General features: G+C 41.0%; 1 protein-coding gene across 11 annotated transcripts in view; it reads right to left on the bottom strand.

Moving 5' to 3' along the window:
• The window catches only part of ptprsa (protein tyrosine phosphatase receptor type Sa), a 230,739-nt gene that overhangs the window by 153,746 nt on the left and 52,164 nt on the right, over positions 1-24,829 (bottom strand). Inside the window, exon 1 of one of the 11 annotated variants that reach the window (XM_080290098.1) lies at positions 11,976-12,415. The exons of the other annotated variants lie outside the window; for them this stretch is intronic. The gene's annotated coding sequence lies outside the window, so the exon portion shown is untranslated. Of the gene's footprint in view, positions 1-11,975; positions 12,416-24,829 lie in introns of those variants that run through there. 11 annotated transcript variants of the gene reach the window in all.

Genomic DNA, 24,829 nt, shown 5'->3' with positions numbered 1-24,829 from the left:
GCAGCAGTTGGTCTCTTCGTGTGGTAAAACAACACGTTGTAAAAATGATAGATAAGGTATGTAAGTGCAGACTCCAGGCAAACTCAGAGTCCTTTGAGTACTAAAACCTTTGTTAAATGTCGGCTCCATGGATAACCAAGACTTCTAACATTGTTCAGATGAAAAACTGATGATTAAATGTGGGGTTTGGTGTAAACTGCTCATATATTATGGTCCAAAAGTATCAGAAAGTACTACAGTGAAATTTAAGTCAATGCGTCATTTAAATGCGGATGTTCAGCTTTAACTCAAGTGGGTAGCAAACTCATTGCACCAGCAGTTTAGGAATGTATTAATACACGGTTCCGCATTTTTAAAGACTAAATATGAGGACTGTTTTTATACTTGGATGAAAATCATTTGCATTTGCATGACATCACCAAATGCTTTATTTCCTCCCTTGAAATGCTCTACCAGGCCGGTCCTGCAGCCACATTCAGTTCCTGATATTTGTGGGTCTCTCTGCCTTCACTTTGTCTTTACTAACTTCAGTAACTTGTCTTCAGTAAAAGTATGCTCTGTTGGGTTGGAGTAGTCAGGTAACTGATTTGGCAACTGAAGAATATACTATTTTTGATAAAGGTTTGAGAAACTCTTGGGTTGCTTTGCAGAATGCTTTGGGTCATTATCCATTTGCATTGTGAAGCAGTTTTGCGGCATTTGTCAGAATCTGAGCACAGAGTATAGTCTTGTACACAACAGAATTCATCCTGCTACTTCTATCAGCAGCCACAGCATCAATAAACACTAGTGACCCGGTTCCAGTGGCAGCCAAAAATGCTCATAACAGGCCATATCATTGCCTCCATCCTGTTTGACAGATGATGTGGTATGCTTTGGACCATAAGGTGTTTCCTTCTAAATACCTTTCTTTTTCCATCATTCTGATACAAATGAATCTTGATTACATCTCAGTTAGACAGGTGCATTTGCTTTCTTACAAAAAATAAACCAAGAACTTCCTGATCTTGAGTTGTTTGTAACCCATTTTAAACCTGTCTATATTTACATTCATAACACTGCCTTTTGATTGTAGATGTATAAAAAGGATCATATTTGCTGAAAACTTAATGGAATACTGTACCCCTTTGAATTAAAGCTGAAATCAGATCATTTACATCTTGATTTTGAATCCACTATGGTGGTTTACAGGACAGTGACACAAAAACTGTGTCACTGTCCAAATACTCATGGACCTGTCACTGAATGCAATTTAAACTTAACACTCTCTGGGCTACTACAAAGGGAAAGCTATCCCTTAATCAACATTTGCAGCTACTACTATATTATACTACAAAATAGGCCCACTGTACCACATACTGTTACACAGCAATGTGTCAAAACAAACACGCACAATGCTGCACAAACGAGGTAAATAAAACTGAGCTAGATAGGTGTTGGCTGAGGGAGGTAATGTAGTCTGCCCAGTTAGGCACATCTCCTTTGGCACCAAATCCTCTCTGGGTCCTGGCACGGGCCTATCCCACGGCAGTTGGCAAGTGGGGTGGCGGCCATCTTAGTGATTGCAGAATTGGGTGCACCCCTGTGTGCTAAAAGACAGTTTGGCTGTAGTTTAAAAAGCTCCTAAACCCCAATCTGCTTCTTCCTATTTTTGCCCTTATGGTATATCCCTGGAGGGCACTCGTTCAAATTCATTAGTGCTCCTTTATTTCCATGAAAATGGGAGACCCACTGCTCTCCATCTACCTCCTGTTTCTAAACTGCTGTCTCCATTTCCCTTCAGCCCGCAGTCTCGCTGCCTGTCTCTCTTTCACTCTCACACACACCAAACTCACTGTCATTTGCTTTTATTGTTTCAGTCTCTCCCTGGTTTTCCACTACACTAACCCAAGGGCGACTATGATGGGACTGCGAACAGCAACCCCTATTTCCATGCCAAACCCACTTCTGTCTTCCCTTTCATGCTTTCAGGCCTATCCTGCACCCTGTTGAGACTACAGATTAGGGTATAATGACAAATGTCACAGGGGCTGCCCTAAGGGGTGGGGACAGGGACTGGATTTATCACCAAATAACTCCCATCTATCCCTTTGGCTGAAAGACAGAATGAGAGGAGTGGACAAGAAGCATCATTGCTGCAGATGAGGGACATCACTCAGATACAACATGAAATATGGTTTTGTAAATCTCACTTCAGATTTTCCTGAAAAAACGTGATCATTTCACTGATGTATGGTGAGATTTCAGTTGGATGACAATGGTCCTGATATCGTCATGTAGGAATATATGATGTCTCCCTGTCTCTGAAGTGTATTTCTCTTCCAGTTCCCACTTGGTGGCATCAGGCTGCAAGCTGAATCTTTGCAGTGCTGGCTCTGCTTCCCCCTCACTATCTTCTCACATCGACGACAAATAGACTCTGATAACAGCTTTATTTGTTTCCCCCTAAAAAGAAAATCCATAAACATTCCTCCTACTCTGATTCCGTCTTTCACCAGATAACCTAACAGGTGTTTAAATTTTACACCTTAAACTGGATAGATTTAAACAGCCTTCTTAGACTACACATGCAACGACATTGAGAGACACTCAAGAGGAAAAATACTTCAGTCTATTCCAGAGTAACTGAAGTGCTTTATTTGAATTTCTGTCTCAAAATCAACTTTATGATCACTGATTTTAGACCACAGGTGTCAGATGTGTTTATACCAACCAGGAAATCCCAGAGAAACACCTTCACCTCAATTAAATTCTGCTCCCGAAAACATGCCTAAGATGCCAAATTAGCTGTCTCATTTATATAGCTATATAGCCTAAGCAAATGACAGAGCAAGGTCTGCAATAAACACTACTTAAATTGCAATCATTAAAGCTTTTTTTTTCCGTTTAATTTAGCGATAGAAAATAAGTTTTCATATAATAAGTAACTAGCTACTCTGTATTGCTCTGTATTGTCAAAACTACAACGAAGAAAAGCACAAAAATTATAAGACAGTTTGGTGTCTTAGACAATCTTCCCTGTGGTACAAAAATCAGAAGTAAAAAAAATAAATCTGTTATTCTGCCCTGGATTTGATCCACAAACAAAAGGGCGACAGCAGCAAGGGGGTAACCCCCCTCCCCACCACCACCCTGGTGCTAATCTCCCCAGCCATGACTGGTATCTCTGATTGGGCTGCTGTCATTCTTCCTCCAATCTCAATCACTTTTTAATCAGGATTATCTTCTCCGACACCGAGACTCGAGAGTTAATTAGGAGGCCAGCCACTGCAGGTGTTACAGCCCAATTGGGATTGCTTGGTTTATTCTTCATTCTTTTCCAGCCCTAATTTATTTTGATCTCTGAATCTATAAAACCTGCATCAACCAAAGAAAGCAGCCTGTGATAAAAACCAGGCAACAACTTCTATTAATCTGCCAATGCTTGGACCTTAGACCATAAAAACACAAAGAAACCTACCTGTATGTAGATTAAAGGAACAGTTGAAAACTGAGTCTTTGCCTGTGTGTTCGTGTGTGTGTACACATGTGTATCTGTGAGACAGCTGCACAAGAGCATTTCCTTATAAACACAACCACGCTGTGTAAAGCATTTTTTTTTTATTCATCTTTGAAGCAGAAAACAAATGTCAGAGAAACAACAAAATCTTCAACTTTTCAAAAAAGAAAAGAAAACACCAGGTTGCCCACTCTGTTTCCTGTCAGCTGGAATACAGTGGAGAGTGTCTGTCTCCATTTACATACAAATGTCACCTTCTATCTTCCCAGGGGCTGGGGAAGGTTTTACTCTCTCCACCGTGATGCGCTTGACAAACTTTTCTTCCCCGTCTGGGAGACAAGCTTGTGTTACACTGTGAGAAAGTGAGAGGAAACTCAATGCATTTTGCTTCTGGTGCCTTCGCTGTCTTCTTTCTCTTTGACATGCCACTGGTACGCTGTAATTTGTGTATCAAGACTGGAGCACATAGGCTTTGTTTCCATTTCACTGAAATATGAGGCAGTGTGCCGTTTGAAAAGGCGCCCGGGCTGCAGAAGTTGTAATTATTGAGGAAGCCTGATGATCGGGCTTTTGGATGGAAGGGGTTTGTTGTGGTAGGGGGATTATTAATACAAAACAAATGATTCCAGTGAGCCAGACTGCAAACAGAGTGCGTAAAATGAGAATATCTAATAACGGCCTCCTTGTACTAAGGGAAGCGATAGCATCATCTGCATCTATAGCAATCATCACCACTGAAGAATGCCCAAACTGCCAGCGCTGCTTGTATTCCCAGTGATGCACATGCAGCCATTTTCTGTGGTTAAGTGGCCCACATAGTGAATCTGCACCATTTCTCATAAACCAGGACGTGTATCCCCTGATGCATAGGGATGAACAATCAGCCTGACAGGCAGGTAGTTACTCCTTCTTAACCCCAGCTCACACTGCATGATGCAACGGAACAGCAGCCCCCTCCCTTTTTCTGCTTTTCCTGCTTCCCTCTCTTCAAGCATGCTCCCTCTATTCATTTTCTCATTCTCTCCCTATCTCTCTCCCTAGCCTCCTAATTTTTGCACACTGCCTCTCTTCATTATTCCCTTTCCTCTCTTTAACACCCCCCCAACTGCAATTCACTAGCTTCCTCTCTTTCTCCCTCTCAATCTCTCTTTTTCCCAGAGGCCCATGTTTCGTTGCTTGCATTACACACAATTACTTCCATCCATCAATTATCTGCCTACTCCTCTTTAGCTACCCCACTCCCCTTTCTCTACTCTATGACAACCCCCACTACCCTGATTACACGTGTTTCTCTGCAACCTCCATCCCTCACCCGCCACCCCTTAGCTAAGAGTACCTCCTTGCGCTCTCCTCCTCCCTCCCTTTCCGCTCCTTTTCTCTTTTCCCCTTGTAACAGATGTCCCCTAAAGTTTGGGTGAGGTTGTGCATGTGGTGGAGAGGGCAGGAACAAAAGGATGGGGTGGTGGTGGTGGTAGTGGTGGGGACACAGATGGGGTGTGGTGGTGATGGGGGGTGAGTCATCTGAATGGTGCCAAGCCATCTTGCCTTGAGCTTTCTGTGTCTGCACAATAAGCAGCAGCGGATTAACAGCTTTTTAGCACACACATGCACACACAAACCCACTCACATCTCATTACAACACCACACTGGAGCAACAACCTGGGATAAGCCCATGTTTGGCATGAATTAGTTAAAGCTGTGACCCTTAGAATAAAAAAAAAAGGTTCAACAATGCTCTGCTAATGTATGAATACACTAACACGGTTTCAATTAGCAATAAATGCAACAATAACTGCATACTGTTTGGATTTTGTGTGTGCATTGTGCAGCCTTTTCAACATCAAATCCAGGTTGTTTTCAGAAGAAAGATGCTGCAGCATTATTCTCAAGCTAAAGCTTGATCCAAATGCAAAAAAGTTCGATTTTGGCACATTTATATAAAAGCTGGTCTCATCATGCTGGTTGCTTACTCTATCAATTGTATATGTAATTGGAGGAGTTTGTAAGAAATGGAGGGACGATGCAGAACATTAACATATCAATCAGTCTTTGTCAGTGAAGCACAAGTTAGACTGTCCATTCAGCAAAGCACCAGTAGCGAAATTAAATGTGGTTATGAATGCTGAGTGCAACAAGACATTAAGTATGTTAAGTTAAAACATTCTTAAATGGACAGACAAGATGGTAGACACATTCCTGGTGAAGTGTTAGAAAAGTTTTTACCTTACAAAGCACAAACTGACTCAAACTACATTGTTTCTTAAAACTAGTTCTCAGATGTTTTGTGCAGACAGTCAAATGTGCCCCATCGAATGGCCTACAAGAGCAGGGTTTAAATGAGCTAACTGCAACCTGTTTGAATCCGTCAGGTTTAACCTCCCCAAACACACACAAACATAAACAGACTACCACCCCTGTGTAAAACCTCACAGGGGTCAAACTGCCAGGGCACAGGACAGCCTTTCCTGCCAGACTTATTTTGCAAAGACGAGAAGGAGGCAGACACCCCAAGGGGAACCTCAGTACATCAATCTGGGAGAAGCCAGCTGGTAATCACACTTAACATAGGAACAGCCCAACAGCAAGCATCAGGAGACCCCCATAGGGGATGCAGGCAGAGAGACAGGACCAGACACACCCATTTGTAGGCTGTCACAGACTGTTAATTACTTCTCACCATGAGGCAGGAGTTCACATTAACTCTATAACTATAAAAGGGGATGGGTTCAGGGCCATAGGGAAATGAGAGTAAACTGGTGTTTGTGTAAAAACTCTGTCTAGTACAGTTTTCTCTCTCAGGCGCTTTGCTTGTTCAAGGGTGTTACATCTTACACGAGACTGAACTGTATGAGAAAGTAGCAGGCATCAACAGAAGGTCTGCTCCTGCTTGTAGTCAAAAGCAGATTACTGTCACTTCATCAGAAGGAGCTGAAGCGAATCATTTTTCTAAAACCTGGTGGAACCAAACGGGATGGGCAGGAAGCTGGGGAGGTTGCAGTGTGCTTATGTATTCTCAAAAGCTTTAGCAGATAGTCTGGCAGAGATTAGTACGTTCATGACGGTCTACCTTCACCTCTGCATACAACACAATAATATGACTGCACATTCTCCAACTAAGGCATATCTCTAGGAAATATAATATTCAGGTATAAATGTGCCAATGATATGATAAATTTAAAAAAAGCAATGCAATCAGGAAAAAAGTAAAGGCGTGACATACAGATTCAAATATGCACGAGTGACACATAGAGAAAAAGAAGAGTTTTGAATCTTATCTTAATCCCTGGTATTTTACACCTGGACAGTTTGGAGTTGTGTCAAAAGCCAGAAAACTAAATAGGAAAATGGGGAATGATTTCTGAGGGAAAGAAACAAATTAAGTGAAGAAGACAGAGGCATGAAGAAAACCAAGGATGAGAAAACACCAGAGGAGCCCAAGAGACAACCAAGATGCAAAGGGGACTTAAAGTCAGCCAGAAACAGATCAATGCTGCTGAGTTCACACACGTTATCACAGCCTTGTCTTATCTGGCCCCATGCCTCTCAACCCGTGTCATCTCTGTTCAAATCCATTGATGGCTTTCTTTGGAGTGGTAACCTTTAGACTTCAGTTGGTGGGTAAACTGTGACTTTTGGGGGTTCCCCGCCAGTTCAGAACAAAATTCTAAAGGGAATTGAGCTACAAACTTTAGACCTAAGGCATCCAAACAATGGTGTCTGAGCGAATAGTCAAACATTCTCTGCAAGTCACAAGTCTCGCGTGTCTCCACCTGTGGACAAGTCGAAAACAGGAGGATCCAGTGAATTGAAGAGATCTTCTAGAAAACTTCCAACCTGCAGTTTGCACTTATCTTTTTATCTTGTTTTTTTTCTCTCTCTCTCTCTCTCTCTCTCTCTCTCTCAGGAAAGCAGAAGGTGTTTCTTGGTAACTGGGCCTGCACAAACAGAGGTCTGATCTGACTTGTTTCAAAACTCAAAAACAGGTACATGGTATGTAATGCAGTGCACCACACATTGCAGAAAAAGCGATATGCTGTGGGGTTTTTGCAAACATTCATCATGCAACAAAACAACAAAGAGTGCCAAAAACATAAAGAGCTGTTTGCCTTTACACAGCCACCATGTATTATCTTGCCCTACAGTCTGCTTTGTCTTACAGTTGTATACGAACATAGACTTATAGGCATATATCGCTGTTTCAGGCTAAGAGGGTTCAGTAATAACTTTTTATTATTGGTGAAACCATACAACTAATAGGTTACAGTTCAATGCCCAAATGTGACCCCTTTACTTTGAAATACAGAAGCCCAACACTTTACCTGCAAAACAAGTACTTTAATGCATTAAAATTTCCTTAAACTGTACATCTCCTTAATATATGACCCATCAAAAACTTGGCAAAAAACCCCAATGACACCTCTTTTTTTTCTAAAAACAAATAGAATTTTAGTTTTGCGACAAGTTATGTAATCTTCCCACTGCTTGCACGGTGACGCTCACATTATGAAGCGGTTAGATGCTACTTTTATCGAGTGCGTTTCCAGCCTGGTTAAGTAGGAAGAAATGTGAAGGACAAAGGATGGATAATACACAAATCAAAGAGGAGAGGAGGGGACACTTTAGAAGACACACTGCCTCCTGTTTTCACAGTCGAGCTAATTGCACCTCGTGTCGCTAGAAGAGCACTGATTTAGCACTCGGAGCAAATTAAAATGAATAAACACAATTAGCTGTGAGTGCAACAGCGCCTCTGCATAACGTGCCGCATTTCTCTCTTTCTCTCTACCGCAACAGTCACTTTAGAGCAGCTGTTATTAACTGTGTTGTTGCGTCAAGTGCAATGTGAATAATTTCAAAGCACTCGATGCCACCAAAACTCTGCTAATTTGGATTTGAATAAAATAAACAGGGCACAGGCTAGTAAGAAAGTGGTCCTAAAAGCCTAAAAAAATAGACAAATTAAGTGTGTGATATCGTTGTGTCCTCTTGAGTAAAATAAATGTGTTGATTGATGCTTTGGTTTTGTCATAACTGCTAAATATTTTACAACCTTGCAAATGAAGTAAAGTAAATAAAGTCCAACCAACCAACTTTAATTCAAGGTGATTAAATGTGAGGAATTAGAGCCATTTTTTGCACACTGTCTGTGTTTTAATAGGTTCTTGAACATGTGTGGACAGTTTCCTTGTTTCATCATGACAAATGGTGTGGGATAGTTCTAACTGTGTTTAGAAGCTGTTCAATTAAACTAAATACAGTGGTAATGCACAAAGTCCAAAGAGGTGTTGACAAAAGTAAGTCTATCAAAGTGAGAGCCTAACAAAGCTCTCTCTCTGATAAGTCTGCTTTATTTTACAGCCTAAAACAGAGACAAATGAATAACAAGCAAAGTATTTTTTTCAGGTTCTGCTGTTTGATTTTTATTTAAAAAATAAAAATAAAGCCTTAGCAAGACCATAAGATGAAAGAAGCCTCTTACGGAGGTAGGCATATCAAAAGGTATATCATAAGGTCAAAGTTCTTAGAGAACCTAAAATAAACTTATCTGAATGTTAAGAAGAGAAGGGAAGGAAGGATTCATAATCTAAACATGTCCAACATCATTTGTCAAACATGGTGGAGGGAGTATTAAGGCATGAGCTTGTGTGGCTGCCAGTGGAACTGGGTCACAGTTTTTATTACCTCTACCATAGGGGTTATGTTTTTGTACCAGCTTGTCTATTTGTCTGTGAGAAGGATTATGCAAATGCTGCTAGGCCGATTTTCATTAAACTGACTAGAGAGGTGGCACATGGGCAAAGAAACAGCCTAATGCATTTTGGTGTATATCCTGGAAATTTAGTCACATCAGCACCAGCTTGAGAGGTTGTGTAGCAGACAGCTGCATAACAGACGATCTTTAGGGGGCGTCCCAGTAGCTAACAAATGTTACCATGCCTCCTTAGTCAACCAATGGACGACTTACATTGGTTTCTCAGTAGAAATACTTCATTAATGAGCCCCACTTATGGTAGTGTGCGAGTAACATCGGTTGCTTCAGAATGTAAGCGTGTTGCAGGGTTGTAATGAGCATAATTGTGGGCTGATGTATAATGCTACTCAATGTGTCCGCGCAATATTTTTAAATAAATGATGATGTTTAATTTGAGTACTGGCCTTGGCTGAGGTTAGTGATCTCTGGCCTCCAGATGATGTACCTGCTTTTCATATACTTTCATATACCCCGATGCATCGGGGGTGACAAACTTCAAGCACTCATCGACTGCACCCCAGGATCAAAAATAAACATTGTATTTGCAAGTAACAGATAGACTCTTTTTTTTAAAAGAAGAAAAAAAAACCTTGAAAAGATGTTGATGGTTGTGAGTTTCAATTTCAGCACCACATTTGGAAAGTCAAACAATAAAAGTGTCTTAAGGCATCAAGAGTGTTGCTTGTGCTATGGAAATTGATTACCACAGTGTTTAAGCCGGTCGTGTGTCAAAAATGTAAAAAATATTAAAGAAAGACGATTAAAAAGTTCAATTACCTCAAGTAAAATACACGGCTGAATAACTCATCACATGTAACGCCTGTAGCTATCTTGGATCTCTCTCTCTTCTCCACTTTGATGCTTTCAAAAATGGAGAGAATACACCCTACTGTTGAGGTAGGGGAAATAAAGAAAAACAGCTCAGAAAGTAATAAATTGCAAAGGAAATGAATTTCAAAACCCTGAGGAGGACACTTCTGCAAGACCTCCATACTTGGGGGAGGGGAAAAAAAGCATCATATCCGGGGCACAATTCAATTAGCTTTTCTTCCAAGTGTAGGGAAAGGAGCTCCGGGGAGAAATCAAAAGTTTGGTCCAATAAAAGAAGTTTTTCAAGGATGTAATGTTCTCGTGGCCCCTTCCTTCCCCCGCTATGCGTTGCCACTTCTTAGGAGAGTGCCACTCAAGCAGGCACTGACTTGTGATTTCTATATAAAAAATAAATAAATCGGCTAAATTAAATAAAACAGCACATTGCAGATGCTGCTGTGACAGACACACTGGTCACGCTTAGTGGGATATGCCTGCCAGCTTAATCCTTGGCATTTTCATTGCCTGTTGTCTTTCTTGCCCAGTTATTTGACAGTGATCAGCGGTGATAAATTGTTCAATTAAAGCCACATTAAGAATCCAGAACACACTTGACATGCAGCGTCTTGGTTTACGTGTTGTCCAATTACTCTAAAGGACAAGACTCCTTCTTGCTACTGACAATAGACATGTGACTCTCATCATAAGACAAATGGGTTTATTTATTTGAGTTAGCAGGCTGATTGAATGCTGGAATGCAGGACTGATGAGTTTGATTTACAAAAAAGGGGGGTTTTATCATGTGTTTTCTTTCTTTCTTTCTTTTTTTTTTTTTGCTTGACTAAACAGAGCTTATTAATTATGCATCAGATTGGAAAATTGTCTTAAGTGACGCGAGAAGTGAAATGGGATAAAACATTCTGTAAGTAGCAATAACAGGTCCACATGACTGAATTCGTTCCCTCAGAGCAAAGGCGCATCTCACCTCTGAACTTTGAAAACTTCCCACATAGTTCACTGCCTCAATAACCACTAACATCAAGAATCAAAACCTCTCTATTTGAGCTCATATTTTCCACACAATCCATTTGAAAAAGCAGCAGAGGTACTAATCTTTTGTTTTTTTGCTTTTAGAGTGGGAGCACTGGGGGTGAGGAGGGTGACATTGTTCTCTGCTGAAGGTCGTTGCCTTGGAAAAGGTTTAGCCTCAAATGTTATAAAAATTAAGATGACCTGGGAATCATCTTGAACAAATAATATTAATGGTGATGATTAGGAGGATGATAAGAGGAACAAGAACAACATCAAAGGTCTTGCCTGGAAATGTATCCAAACCATGATTCCACTATCCATACGTTTTCACACTGCCATAGTGTTGGAGGGGTATTAAAAGGCACCTGGTACTTTTTAATGTAAATCCTACAGTAACCATTTAACACACTCTAACCTTTCAATAGGAAAGTTACTTAAACATTTAAGTACTATCAAAATACTTATATATTCCGTTACTTTGACTATACTGCCAAGCATTACACTTACTGATTAACGGTTACCCTCTACAGGCGAGCGAGTAACAGAAGCATTTTTATCTTCAGATGCTACAGAAGCAGAGCCCCATCGTTAGAAAGCTCACTAAAAAACAAACATGTTAAAGTTTTGTTTTTCAGTCTGAACGTTAAAACAAAATTATTCACGGAAGATTTATTTATAAAAGCATGTTGAAAGAGAAAAAACGGACTAAAATTAGCATCTCTTCTTGGTTACTCCAGCGAGCTGAGATACAAAATCACAGCAAAGCTGAAAATATATAAACATACAGATATAGACGGAGCCCACTCTTAGGTCTCGCACCTTTCACCTGAACTGATTTCAAGCATTAAGAAGAATTAAGAAGGAGAAAAAAGTTGCACTCACTTCAGCGGCGTGAGAAAAGTACTTTTGAGACTATCCCCCCCACCCCTGGGGACAGGTTTTAAATCCGTATGCTTGGGGTAAGCGGTCAGTTCCCTCAGAGCAAATAAAAACAGTTACGTTGAATCTCCTGCGGCAGAAAAAAAACACTATATTCCACTTTCTCCAGCGGCAGTCACTTGTTAGCGAAGAGAGCATGTATGAAATACTCCTTTTATTCTCCGTACATTTGTATTCCTTCCCCCCAAGATCAGACGCTCCAAACCAGAATCTCCTCAGTGAAAGAAAAATAAAATGCCCTATAATAATCCGTGCGCGACACCGCCGCGCGCGGATCTCCAAACGTGTATCTCTTTATTGGTGTGTGTCTCGTTATCTCCGAGTTGCAGGTTTGGATTCTTTTCTTCCTAAAGCCACTCCGTACGGGCTGGGGGTGGGGAGACAGGAGTCAAACAGCCCCCCACATTCTCCCTCCCCCTATGAAGCGGAGGGGGAAAAAACGTAGGGAGTCCTGTGCTGCGTTCAATGCCGCCTCATAAACTTCGTCTCTTGACTTCTCCTACATCGTAAATCGCACCATGTGGTGCGTTCATGCACGTTAGTAGGAAATCATAACACAAAGTGGCCTGTAACGAAACGAGTTACTGCTGCTGATCTTTGGGTTTACAAATCTGGGCTGCAGTGGCAGGACTAAGAAGAGGCAAACACATGCATTTACATGGAACGCTTTTAACAACATGAAGAGCATAGGTTATTGTAAAACCGTTCTTAGTCTAACTGTAGATCAAATTAACCTTTTCTCCATATGTGTGGATGTTCAGTGTAGATCAGCCCACATAACCTGCAAAAACGATCAGCATAGTTATTTTAAACTGTATTAGCGGGTTGGTATTAGAGTGACCAGTGAAAAAGTCGAAATAAGTGTTGCCATTGTGATAAAGTGTGACACACACACACACACACACACACACACACACCGTAGAAACAAGGTGTCACCCAATCACATTGGCTTTTAGTTGAAAAGGCAATCCTGATTGGCTTGTAGGATTTGAATTTGAACAGTGCCAGCTGGTGTCCACTATATCCAGCAGGGAGCCTAGACACACACTGGAGGCACATCAATCAGCTGACTCCATACTCACCTACCTTTGCAAACTGAAAATTGTTGCTCCGTCCTTGGCTAAAACCAGTTACATTTTGCTTTGTTTCAGACTGTCATATGTTACGCTGTGGGTTTAAAAAAATGCTTTATCCCAGCAAAGTGCAGCTAATTATGGCAAAGCACCTTCCTGGAGCTTTAAGGACTAAAGGAAAGGCTGGAAATTTGAAGAACATGAGACTGAATTTAAAAGGTTTTTTTTGGGAAGTGTTACAATATGTGAAGCGCGTTGCATCAAATAAGAGTCCTCTTCTTCCCAAATAAAAAGAGAGGAATAATATTTTTTTTCGTGGGTGAACTTTTCAAGGTATGCAGGCAGTAATAAATGGGAACAAGCCCTTTTGAGAAGACACATCTTTTCTGTGTACTGGCAGCAAGCCACCCTGAGCCACAAGCAATCCTCCACTGCCCCCTTTCTGTTCTTTGTTTAAAACCCAGTGTGACATGTAGCACACCATAAAGAGGTGTAAAAGTCTGTGTGTGTGTTTGTGTAAGGATGGGGTCTAATCAATTTACTGTTGAGTATAAAACATGTGTTTATGTTACGAAGATTTCTCCCTCAGCCTCTTATTCACACCAGAGCCCTTTATTTAATCAAGGCGGTAAATCTTAACAGCGACCCAGAGCTCTCACCACCATTCCCCTGGTGGCGTGAGCCTTAACATGGTAAATTTCACTCGGGTAGGGAAATGCGCTCAGTGGCCGAGGCTAGTGCTTTGGAAGGATAAAAAGAGCACTTACTGCCTGACATGTGCAATCCATAACAGAATAATGAGACTCCTCCACTCCCGGAGTCCTCTTCCCCAGCTATCCCACTCCCGCTTTTTCTGTTTTCCTTGTGAGTGTTCATAAATGCCATGTAAATTCAAAGAGCGGAAGATGTGGCAAGTGCTCGGGGGAGAGCGTTTAATCGTTTGCGTCTTGTTTCCGAATCACATAGCAGCATGTACTGTTTGAAGATCCTCGAAACAAGCGGTGAACCTTGTTGAAACTGCTGCCCTCCTTCTGTCAGCTGCTGTGCTTCCAAGTGAAGGAAGGTGATCCTCATCACAATTGCTGCTTAGCAATGTTGTCAAACAGATAATGCTTGCATGCAAAAAAAAAAGGCAGAAGAATGGTTATTCCTGAATTTATATTCATAATAAAGATTGTGTGTCTTTATTGTGAACTGGTTGGTACATTAACCTCCTAAGATCCGAACTCTTCCACGGCATGCATTTTTAATTTCTCTTTGATATTTGGGCATATTGGGGCCCGATGAATGTAAAAACAAAGAATTACCAGATTTTTTGCCAGGTCCTAGGAGGTTAATAAGGTTAAGGTTTGGCTAAGATGGCATTTGTTGTGCAGAAACATGAACTTTCACTTCTTAGATGTGAAGCTGGATTGGAGCTTGAAGGTAGACCCTTCTTAACCAAAAAAGCACAATGAGGCTAAATGGTTCCTGGAGTGTTTTTGAACATCCTAAACAATTTCCCCTCATCTAAGGATGACAGTCTTCTTCTAGACGTTCTGAATTACGCATACCTACAGTATGTACACTATGACTATGCTTAAAAGCTGCCAAACCAAACCAACTAATTTAAATGTGCTCTACCAACACTGCCAAGAGGAGTGGTCAAATATGCAAGGATGCCAAGAGTTTGTTGGTGTGATACCAATAGGGCCTAATCAAGGTGTGCCTTGCTAAGAGGCATTTAACCAAATACTGGGGGGGAATCCTAATTAATTTTAAACATGTGCATCCAATTTGTGTTTTTAAGGTCATTAAATCATGTACAATCTTTTAATTATTGGAAAAAGAAGTCCAAAGAAATCATTAAAAGTCCGAAGTTCCTATGGCATTTATATCCATGATGAGTGTATGTAACCTTCTGACCACAGCTATATTTATATGCCTACTTTGTCTCCCTGTCTTATTCATGTGTTTACCCAAAGTTTTGCCAGGGGGCCAGGTAGGGCATTAACAGGGAAAGAGAGGCACAAAGAAATACTTTTCTTTCTTATTCTCATTTAAAATGTCTAGCTTTTAATAAATAATTATCTGAATCTTACAACCAAAGTTTTTATATGATGTAAAATGTATAGAAACCACACATATACCAACAAGACTGTGTACATCACTGTCACAACAGTGTTTGTTATCATTGTTGTGAGGAGACCATAAATAGCATTTGCATTTTCTGTTGTACAGTTCATTTGCTGTTTTGTTTCAAAATAGCTGATAACTATTCGCTGACAGCTGCTGACAGCTGCGAACAAATATAATTCTGTAAAGTTGTTTTATATAGTGTGTAACTGTTCATATAGAGCATTATTAAATTTATTGCTAATGCAATCATATGGCACATTGACTTCTGAGGAAATTTTAGACGGCGTTCATCATCAAAAAGGTTGCCGACCCCTGGAGTAGGCACTATGTGCCCAGAATAAACAGAGTCAACTAAAGAACAGGGCTTTTCAGCCTTGGGTTTTGACGTTAGAATCTCATTGCAAGTTGGTTAGTCCATTTCCGAAGTTTAACTAGTCAGACGTACCAAAAATGGGTACAATAAATATTAAAAGTGATGATTTTATTTTTTAAAAGTGATGAATCTATTTAAGTATTTGAAATATTTAATTTTTTTGTATTATGGCTTATCTGGCATATTATTTTTAATATATTTAAAATATCATGGACAGAGGATCATGGAGCAGGAACCAACATAGCTCCAATTACAGGGGACCTATTGAACATTCAAGTGTGAATGGAGTATATCAGAGTACATAAAAACTACGTCACTTATACTAGGTGTAATCAAAATCGTCTTTGAATGTCGCCCTTGATCTTCTCTTTTGTATCAAAATGGCAGCACTTCAATCTGAACATAATTTCGAGGGAGAAGTACGAGTCTTGGGAATCAATCTGGCAATTAAGGTATGTTGGGTGATTCTGTGGCCAAACCTCAGGTTCTTTGTGCCAAATATTCTTCTCAAAATGCCAAAGGACATTACAATGTAGCTTTAAACTGGGGGAGGCACATTTGTGTTTGTACTCAAGAACTGCAGTACGATTTTCATCCTTGGACACTGTGGACTAAAGTGCACTAAAAACTGCACATTGGTCTCTGGATCGCAGCTGTTCACCCAGCTCCCATTAACAGTGATGCTAAATAAAGTTGATTCTCTTTTTAGTTCCATGTTGAAATTGAAAGTGTGTATATACACATTTAATCAGAAGGTCCAGGGAGTATAAACACAGAAGCTATAATGGGACACTTTGAGAGGAAGAGTGGTAAAATTAACTTTAAATTAGATATGGCTTTTTTTCTGGGGTCTTGAAATGTTTTTTTGAAGTTTTAAAAGAATTTACCATTGTATGACAATTCATAGAAGTGATCATCACATACATACTTGCCTTTTTTTATTAGCTTGTTTTTAAACAAAATGTTGATTCTCAAATATGTTGTGCCAATTTCAGTCTGGTGTATTAAACAGGGGACACTTGACCGCAAATTCCAAGGCTTCTTTTGCCAGTCCATCCCCTGGTTGCTTTCTTCCTTATTGTCTCCCTGCTCCCTTTCGTTCATCTGTGTCACCCTTAAGGGTTGAGACACAATCACCTCTGATAGCAGCGGGCCATCGCTCACTCTGTCCCTGAAGGCGACAGCCCACTTACTGCCAGCCTTTTGCTCAAATGGAAGACATTTCATCACCCTACTGAAAACACAATTAAAAACACGTGCACGTCCGGTCGGCCCTCGAGAGCCACCCTTTGTCATAAGTTTAGTTACACTGAGTCTGCCTCACCCTCTCAGATATTTACTTTCCCTGTGACTGAGTGTTTATCAGCTAGGTTGACAAGTGTGCTTTTTTTAGTGCACTTGAGGCGCTGGAAGAACAAGAGGAAGTGAACCAGTGCTCAGTGTTTAACGCTCTTCTTTCTGAGAGACATTTGTCGCCTTGTAGCTTCAACAGTTAGCTGATAAGTGACTCTCTAGGCTAGAATATTTTTCTTCTTCGCTGGAAGCCAAAATGGAGGACAGTGTGCAGGGTTTTTGGTGAAGGGTGATTTCCTCAACGCACACACATACTGTACACACAAACACACACAGAGCAAGCGGGAACAGAGGCAGACTGACGGCTATTAGAGAGCAACGATGCTTGCTCTTATCTCCCTCCACGATAGAGATCTACAAAGAGCTTGAGAGAGATTATGAATTCATTACCTTGATACACAAGTGAGCACTGCAATAGACAGGAGTTTGAGAATGGAGATAGGAGCTTGGTGGGTGCAGGGAGAAGAGAAGGAATGGGAGTGCAATGAATTACATGCTGCTAGCGGAAAATAAATCTGTCTGCTTTCTTTGCATTTTTAGGACAATTTTTTGCCTTGTTGCATTTGTTGATTCTCTAAAATGTGTTCCTCCCATGTGTGATCAGGCTTTATTACAGGTCTAGCTATATTTCTTTCCATTTGTGCATTTTACCCAGCTAACAACATTTTACCCCCAGATTTTATCCATCCATTTTTTTCTGCACAGAACTCAAGAAAAACAACTACATAAGTATCTGGATGAGATTCCCCAGAGCTCAGTATTGACATTAGGCTCCTTTCTGAAATTGATTGGTTTTGTTGTCATATGTGATGTTGAGTGTTTTCAGTTGCACTTCTGATGATTGCAGTTCACGGCTCAGATGTAGTTTTTGCACAGTCAGCTTGCATCGTGTCAAGTCTCTTGTGTTAAGTATCTAACTTTATAGTCTTGGGAGAAAGGACATCTCAAAAAACAACTTAAACAATAGTCTTTTTTGCTAACGTAACACATTTCAGTCAGTGTAACTATACAGAAATGTTTTCTGTGACCAGCCACACTGACCTATTCTTGCCTCTTTCCTTCCTTCAACTCTTGTGAAATTCTTTCAGATGGCTCACTTTCAATATGGCTTCCTCACTGTGTGTTTTCCCTCAAGCTCTGTTGAATTCGGCTGACGTTTGGATGCAGGTAACAAAGTCCAGTTAAATAAACCAAAGAAATTCAGAGAGAGTGAAATAAACAGGTACAAAGACATAAAAAGAGAAGTAAGTACGTAAGTTTTTTTTCCTCTTTGTCTTATGAATCTGGTAAAATTGACAAATGCTTTACGCGATGCCTGCTCGAACTGTAAATTTCAAGTTCCCTGCTAGACTGAGCAGACAGTTAACTGTGAATTTAGTTGAGCTGTGAATTAAGGTTGTGGCCAGACTAAATGCAGTACACAACCATGGATGAGACTCCCCGGATCCAATGTCAAAGTCCCGTCTGAAGAGATACTTGCAGATGTTATTCACCCTCTACTCATCATGTCCCATGATAGCATTACAGAAGCCAATAAGCTGATATATGCCACTTCAACAGTAATCCTAGAGACACGTGGGTATAAAATCAAGATTATATGCAGAGAGAATCCCCCATGGAGGAGAAACCTGAAAACCAAAATCAAGTCCAGAAGAGCATTAGTCGATTAACAGAGGTGCAGAAGGGCCTGGATGGATAAAAAGGACATCAACAAGTCCACCACTGAGTCTCTAAAAACACCCTTCACTGCTAGGCTGAAGAAAAGTAAAACCCAAGAGAACAGAAGGCTTGTTCTCCAAGGACCAGTGTTGGGGAGTAACGGAATACATATACCGCCGTTACGTATTTAGAATACAAAATATGAGTAACTGTATTCCGTTACAGTTACCGTTTAAAAAGGTGGTATTCAGAATACAGTTACTTTGTTGAAATAAATGGATTACACTGCGGTACTTTCCTGTTTCATTTTGTCGCGGGTCAGGACTGTTTGGGTTTTGTTTGACAGCTACGTTCTTTCGTTCCAGGCGGCAGCGTTACGGTTGCCATGGTTACAGGGCGACGCTCTCTCTCTCTTTCTGCGACTGTGTGTTTCCTGGGTGAGAGAGCGCCTTTTCGTTGTTGTTGTTGTTGTGCTAAGCTAACAGGCAGAATGCTACAAGCATAGCTCTAAAGAATGTAGCATCATTGGCAGTATAGTCCGTGTTGCAGGGAGAATGCACTGCCATACACGTTATGTGTCTGTGAGCGCGAGGAGGGAGAAAAAGGCGAGTGGAAAGGTACGAGTTGTCGTCGAGGAAAAACGGGAGCTGGAAACATGTAAATATAATAATAACCACTGCAGCCAAGAAGAGTGCCTGACGAGCCCAGTTGTAAGTAAGCTATTAAGACTCGACTGTACACCGTGTTCGTGTTTTCCTCCGAAAACAATAAGTTCCGTTGGAGCAGTCTTTCAACGCCTCTCTCTGTCTCTCGCAAGAAAAATTGACCCACACAACAAAGTAAAGCTATTTTTCGGCTATGAGCCGACAGGGACCCCGCCGTATTAGTCAGAGGTCCCTTTACTACAGTTCGGAGTCGCGGACCTTCAGTAATAGTAATAAATCACACAGCAATAGTACATTCACGTTGTTGTAAAAAGCACGATAATATATTAAGTAATCCAAAGTATTCAGAATACGTTACTGTCATTGAGTAACGTAACGGAATACGTTACAGAATACATTTTGGGGCATGTATTCTGTATTCTGTAACGGAATACATTTTAAAAGTAACCTTCCCAACACTGCCAAGGACCTATAAAAGATGTACTCCCAGCTGCAAATGCATAATGGCACAAGGACAGACCTACTCAGAGCTGATCAAAGCAATGAGAGCACACAGCAATAATCTATTGCTGTGTGATTTATTACTATTAGTGAAGGTTACTCGCCATACCAAGAGCAACTAGATTTTTAAATCTTAATATAAAATGAGTAACAGTAGGTTGACATTAGGTAAGGCTGCACTTTTTGCAGCAATCTCGTATAGAAAACGATTCTGCGCATATATAAAACAGGTCCGCGGCTCCGAATCGTAGTAAAGGGACCTCTGGCTAATATGTCAGGTTCCGTGTCGGGCTCATAGCCAAAAACTAGCTTTACTTTGTTGTCTGGGTCTGCTTTGCTAGAGCGTTGAAAGACTGCTCCAACGGAACTTATTGTATCGGTGGAAAGCGCGAACACAGAGTACATTCGAGTCTTAATAGCTTACATACAACTGGGCTCGTCAGGCACTCTTTTTGGCTGCAGTGGTTATTATTATATTTACATGCTTCCAGCTCCCGTTTCTGCCCATGGACAGTTCGTGCTTTTCTACTCTCCTTTTTCTCCCTCCCTCGCTCACAGACACATAACGGGTATGGCAGTCCATTCTCCCTGCAGCACAGACTACACTGCCCATGAGGCTACATTCTTTGTAACACTCTTGCCTTCATATTAAATTCTTTTAAAAAAATATTTCTTCACGTCATTATGAGACGCGAGATTGAGACACAGGCATTAGAGCCTCTTAATGCGTGTTTTGTTTGGATTTCCAATGGCGTGAAATTACCAAAAATAGAGAGGGCATAACCGAACATATCAAACAGGAAAAGACTGCAGTATAATCCCTTTATTTCAACAAAGTAACTGTATTCTGAATACCACCTTTTTAAACGGTAACTGTAATGGAATACAGTTGCTCATATTTTGTATTTTAAATACGTAACGGCGGTACATGTATTCCGTTACTCCCCAACACTGGTGGTTGATTGAACAGTGCACCAAGATGCTTTGAATTGGCAACCTAACCTGAGCATAGACTGACTATGACTCAAGGTTGGTTTCCCTAATCTAAGAATCTTGGTGAGGAGCTGAAAAGCTCATGACTGACAAGCTGACACATAGATTCTGCAGTGCAGAATCTATCTTATACTCACTTCAAATAAGTATACAGACACAGATCTAGATCCAGGAGAAAAGTGACCATCAGCCATCTCCAATACATGGATGACATCAAGCTATGTGCCTGGAGTGAGCAAACATTGACTCACTGATCCACCTCACCAGGATACATAAAGAGGATACCGAGATGTAACTCAGACTGGATAAGTGGGAATGCATAGTTATGTGCTAAACAGTAAGAATATTGCAAGACACATTTGCTTACAAGCCATCAGATAGGGATCTGAAATAGCTATAATAATTATAGCTGAACATATGATGTGACAGAGTCCACTGACGTCAAGGCATAAAACCTCTTCACAGTGCACAGAGTATCCCACTCAAGTTCCGGCACCCTGAGACTCTACAAGCAATGAAAAGAGGGATGCAAAGGATAAGTGTGTGTTACAACTACAATCAAAGATGAAGCAAGGAGAATAGGTGAACTTATGAGAAAAATGCCAGATCCCTGGATGAAGTGTTATAAGAATTACATAGCCAGCTGAAGACAGATGATAATGGAATAGAAAATATCATGGAAGATATTGGTTCTATCTGCCAGTGTTAGCAGATGGGGGAAGAGGGTGGCATCAAGAAGATCTACCAGTGGTTAAGAACAGCTTGTGTGAAGGACAACATAGAGGCTCTGACCATGGCAGCACAAGAACCAATGTACTGCAGTCTACTACAGCCCACCTGATCCAAGTTGTCGGCTTTGCAAAGATGCTTCTGACATGGGCCAGCAGGCAATGGCATGATGTAAGAGTCAAGCTTGGATTTTAAAAGTAAGAGGCAGTGGTGGTTGACAAGAAAAAGATAAAAGTTGTCCCAATTCTAGCAGATATTGTCATTAGAAAGAATGAGCGTGAGGAGCACCGCTGCATGGGATCTCTCCTGCTTCCTACTGCAGATTTAAGTTAACTGGCTGTAGGTGTCAATATGAGCGTGAATGGTTGTCTAATTCTGTGTGTTGACTCTGTAATGGACTAGTGACCTGTCCAATGTACTCCACCCTTCGCCTTATGATAGGTGGGATAATCTCCTGTCCCTGCTTCCCACCCTCAACTGAATATGTGGTTGAGGAAGCGGATGGACATATGTCACTAGCTTAGCAATAAACTTAAGGAATTGAGAATGTGATTTCTGGTAACAGTCATCTGTCTTATGTCTGTGGCATGTTTAGTGTTTTTGTGCTGGCATACACAAGTACCTTTAATAATATAGCCCATATACATCTCAAAACACATCTTTGATTGTTTAAAGGAAGGCCTTGCAGAGAGAACCCATTTGATAATTTATGTTGTATGTAGGCATACTTTTAATGAAGTAATATATCATTACTCTGTGTATGTGTAGTTCACTGGGTATATTTCATTTGTATCTATACTGAATGATATTTTTGTGTGCTGTGTTTGCATGTGCCTTTCAGTATGCACCACTGTACAGAGGGTACTGTATTTGACTGCTTTTAATGCTTTCAGGTCACAGTGCATGTGTGTACCTTTCAGGGAGTGTTTGTGTATAAGTGTGTGTGTATTTCTAAACCGCAGAGAGGCGGGTAAAGCCATAGAGGCCAGTAGTGATGAGTGATGCCAGAGGTGGTTTTCTACCAACCTCTCCGCTGGCTTGCTGGCTCTCTAATGGCCTTCTCAGTGGGCTTACTGACCGACTTGGTGGCTCTCAGTGGCTGTGTCTTCCTTATTTGGTAGTGGAAGGTGGGGGATGGCAGTGGCAGGGTGGTGGATGGGAGAGCAGTGGTACTCTGTTTACATGCAGGGGCAGAAGGTCAGAGTGCCAGAGTGCTATGGACCAAACGCAAATAACTTTAAGACAGTAAGTGAGCAGGCAAGTCATTGCTTCACGGTAGCGACTGGATGAATCAGAGCAGAGTGTGTGCGCATGCATGCACGTGTCAGAGTATTTGAGAGGGAAAGGGTGGATAAGAGTAAACACTTTAGTGAGGGAGGCCTGAGAAAAAAAGGTTTTACTACAGGTAATTTCCACTCATATGGACACACTGTTCTCTCTTTCCCCTCTCTTGCTCTCAGGCCCGGACAATTGAGAGGAGTCAGTAGAAAGGAAATTAAAGGCAACCATCCTTATAGTTTTACTCTTGTCCGCTTGACTGCTTGCATGCCTGCCTGCTTGCTTGCCTGCATTCCCTGGGCAATGTTTATGCTGTGCCCTGCCTAGGACAGAATAGATTCGCCCACACAGCACTGTGCTCTCAACCAGAACCTAAGTAGGTCTGGCAAGTCCGAGCCATAGTCCCATTCACTTGCACTCCTCTGGATTAGGCTCTATATCCTGGGGCAACAGTGCAATGACTGCATTAATAGACCTAGATAGCATCTCTCCATCCCCACCCTAAATTGTATATCCATTTTCTTTGTTTCATATCAGCAGGTTGTTTGTTCTCTTCCATCAGCTTCGTTTAAGTTTTGTTACACAGTTTGGCAAATCACGAGAGACACTTAAGTTTTGAGTGCGTATAGATTCAAAGCCACGGGGGACGTATGAAATGCTGCATAATTATGAAGCCAAACTCAGCATAACAGGTTGCCAGAACTTGTGACAGAGCTGATGATTGAGCGATGAAAGAAATTAAGCTTAACGAGTTTCAGAGAGGACCTTTATTAAAATGCACCACACTGCATAGTTTCACATCATCACTCTGAGGAGAGAATATATAGTAAAACATCCTTCATTTCCAAATACCATGAAATTACACGTGCTAGCATAATCAGATTCATTGCCTAAAAAACTCGAGGTCAATTTACATTTCTTTAAATGCCGCAACAAATAACTGGGTGTATAGCGTGCATAATTGAATGATGCTAATTCATCACTGCATTTTTTGGTCCACTCTTTATGATGTATATTAGGGTTGTTGCTAGTACAGTAATTGTGTAGTAAAAGCACTGCTGTGAAGAGGATGGTGGCAGAAGGGCACATTATCCAGCCTGTCAGACTACCAGTGCCACGCTACGGATAACACTGCTCTGAGAGAACACAGTGCCTCTTGACGCCAGCTGTAAAGATTAGCAGAGCTTTGTTTAATTGTGCCGCTAACATCCTAGGAGCCACTTAAGAGCTACTGCTCTCTTTTCCTTCGAAACTGTCTTTAAAGCTCAGCCAACAGTTGCTGTTGTCTGCTCATTCAGGTGCAAAGGCCTTATGGATTTGTCCAATTCAGGTACACTTAGAGGAGCTCACATCTCCCTCCTGCTGAGGAAGGCAACTGAATCGGCAACGCAGCCAAGCCATTACCGAAACACTTAAAACAGTGAACTGAAATAGATGTCAAAAATTAAACGAAAGACGCCGCATCCAATTTGGGCAAATAGCTGCTGTTGATCATGCAGTTTTAGCCAAAGTGGCCCCACTGGTGGCCCACAGTGCCCGTCTTTGTTCAAATGAAATCAAACTGAAGTGTTTTGCAGCTGTGAAAACAAATAGCTATTTTGTCCAGTTAGATGCTTACTAGGCAAAATAAAATGGCTTTTCATTTTTAAGGCCATTTTCCCTGGAGGCTTAAAAATGAGATTTGGTTTATGAAAGACTTGAAGCACGTCAATCACTGCATTGTCCTGGTTTCTCACAGCATCATAAACCTTTCACAATTACTTTGTAAACATGTATCCAGGCCCATCGTGTGCTTATACTGTTGAAGTGTGAAACACATTATATATAGCACTAACAAGACAAAAGACTAAAAGGACTGTAATCAGTAGTAAAAATAGTCTAATTTTAGTTAATAAAATCTAAAACCATCTTAGTTTCATAACTGAATTTTCACTTTTGGGATTTCTCTGCAATTTAAGGTGTTATTTTTAGTTATGACAAGGGTAATAGGGAAAGTGTAGTGTCCTTGTACTCAGCAGTGTCATAACTGAAAAGCTCACAACAGTAAATGAATTG

This window comes from Astatotilapia calliptera, chromosome 15, assembly GCF_964374335.1.
Source record: "Astatotilapia calliptera chromosome 15, fAstCal68.1, whole genome shotgun sequence".
Classification (NCBI taxonomy): domain Eukaryota; kingdom Metazoa; phylum Chordata; class Actinopteri; order Cichliformes; family Cichlidae; genus Astatotilapia; species Astatotilapia calliptera.
Note: the sequence above shows the minus strand (reverse complement) of the source record. Positions and strands in the feature narration are given on the sequence as shown.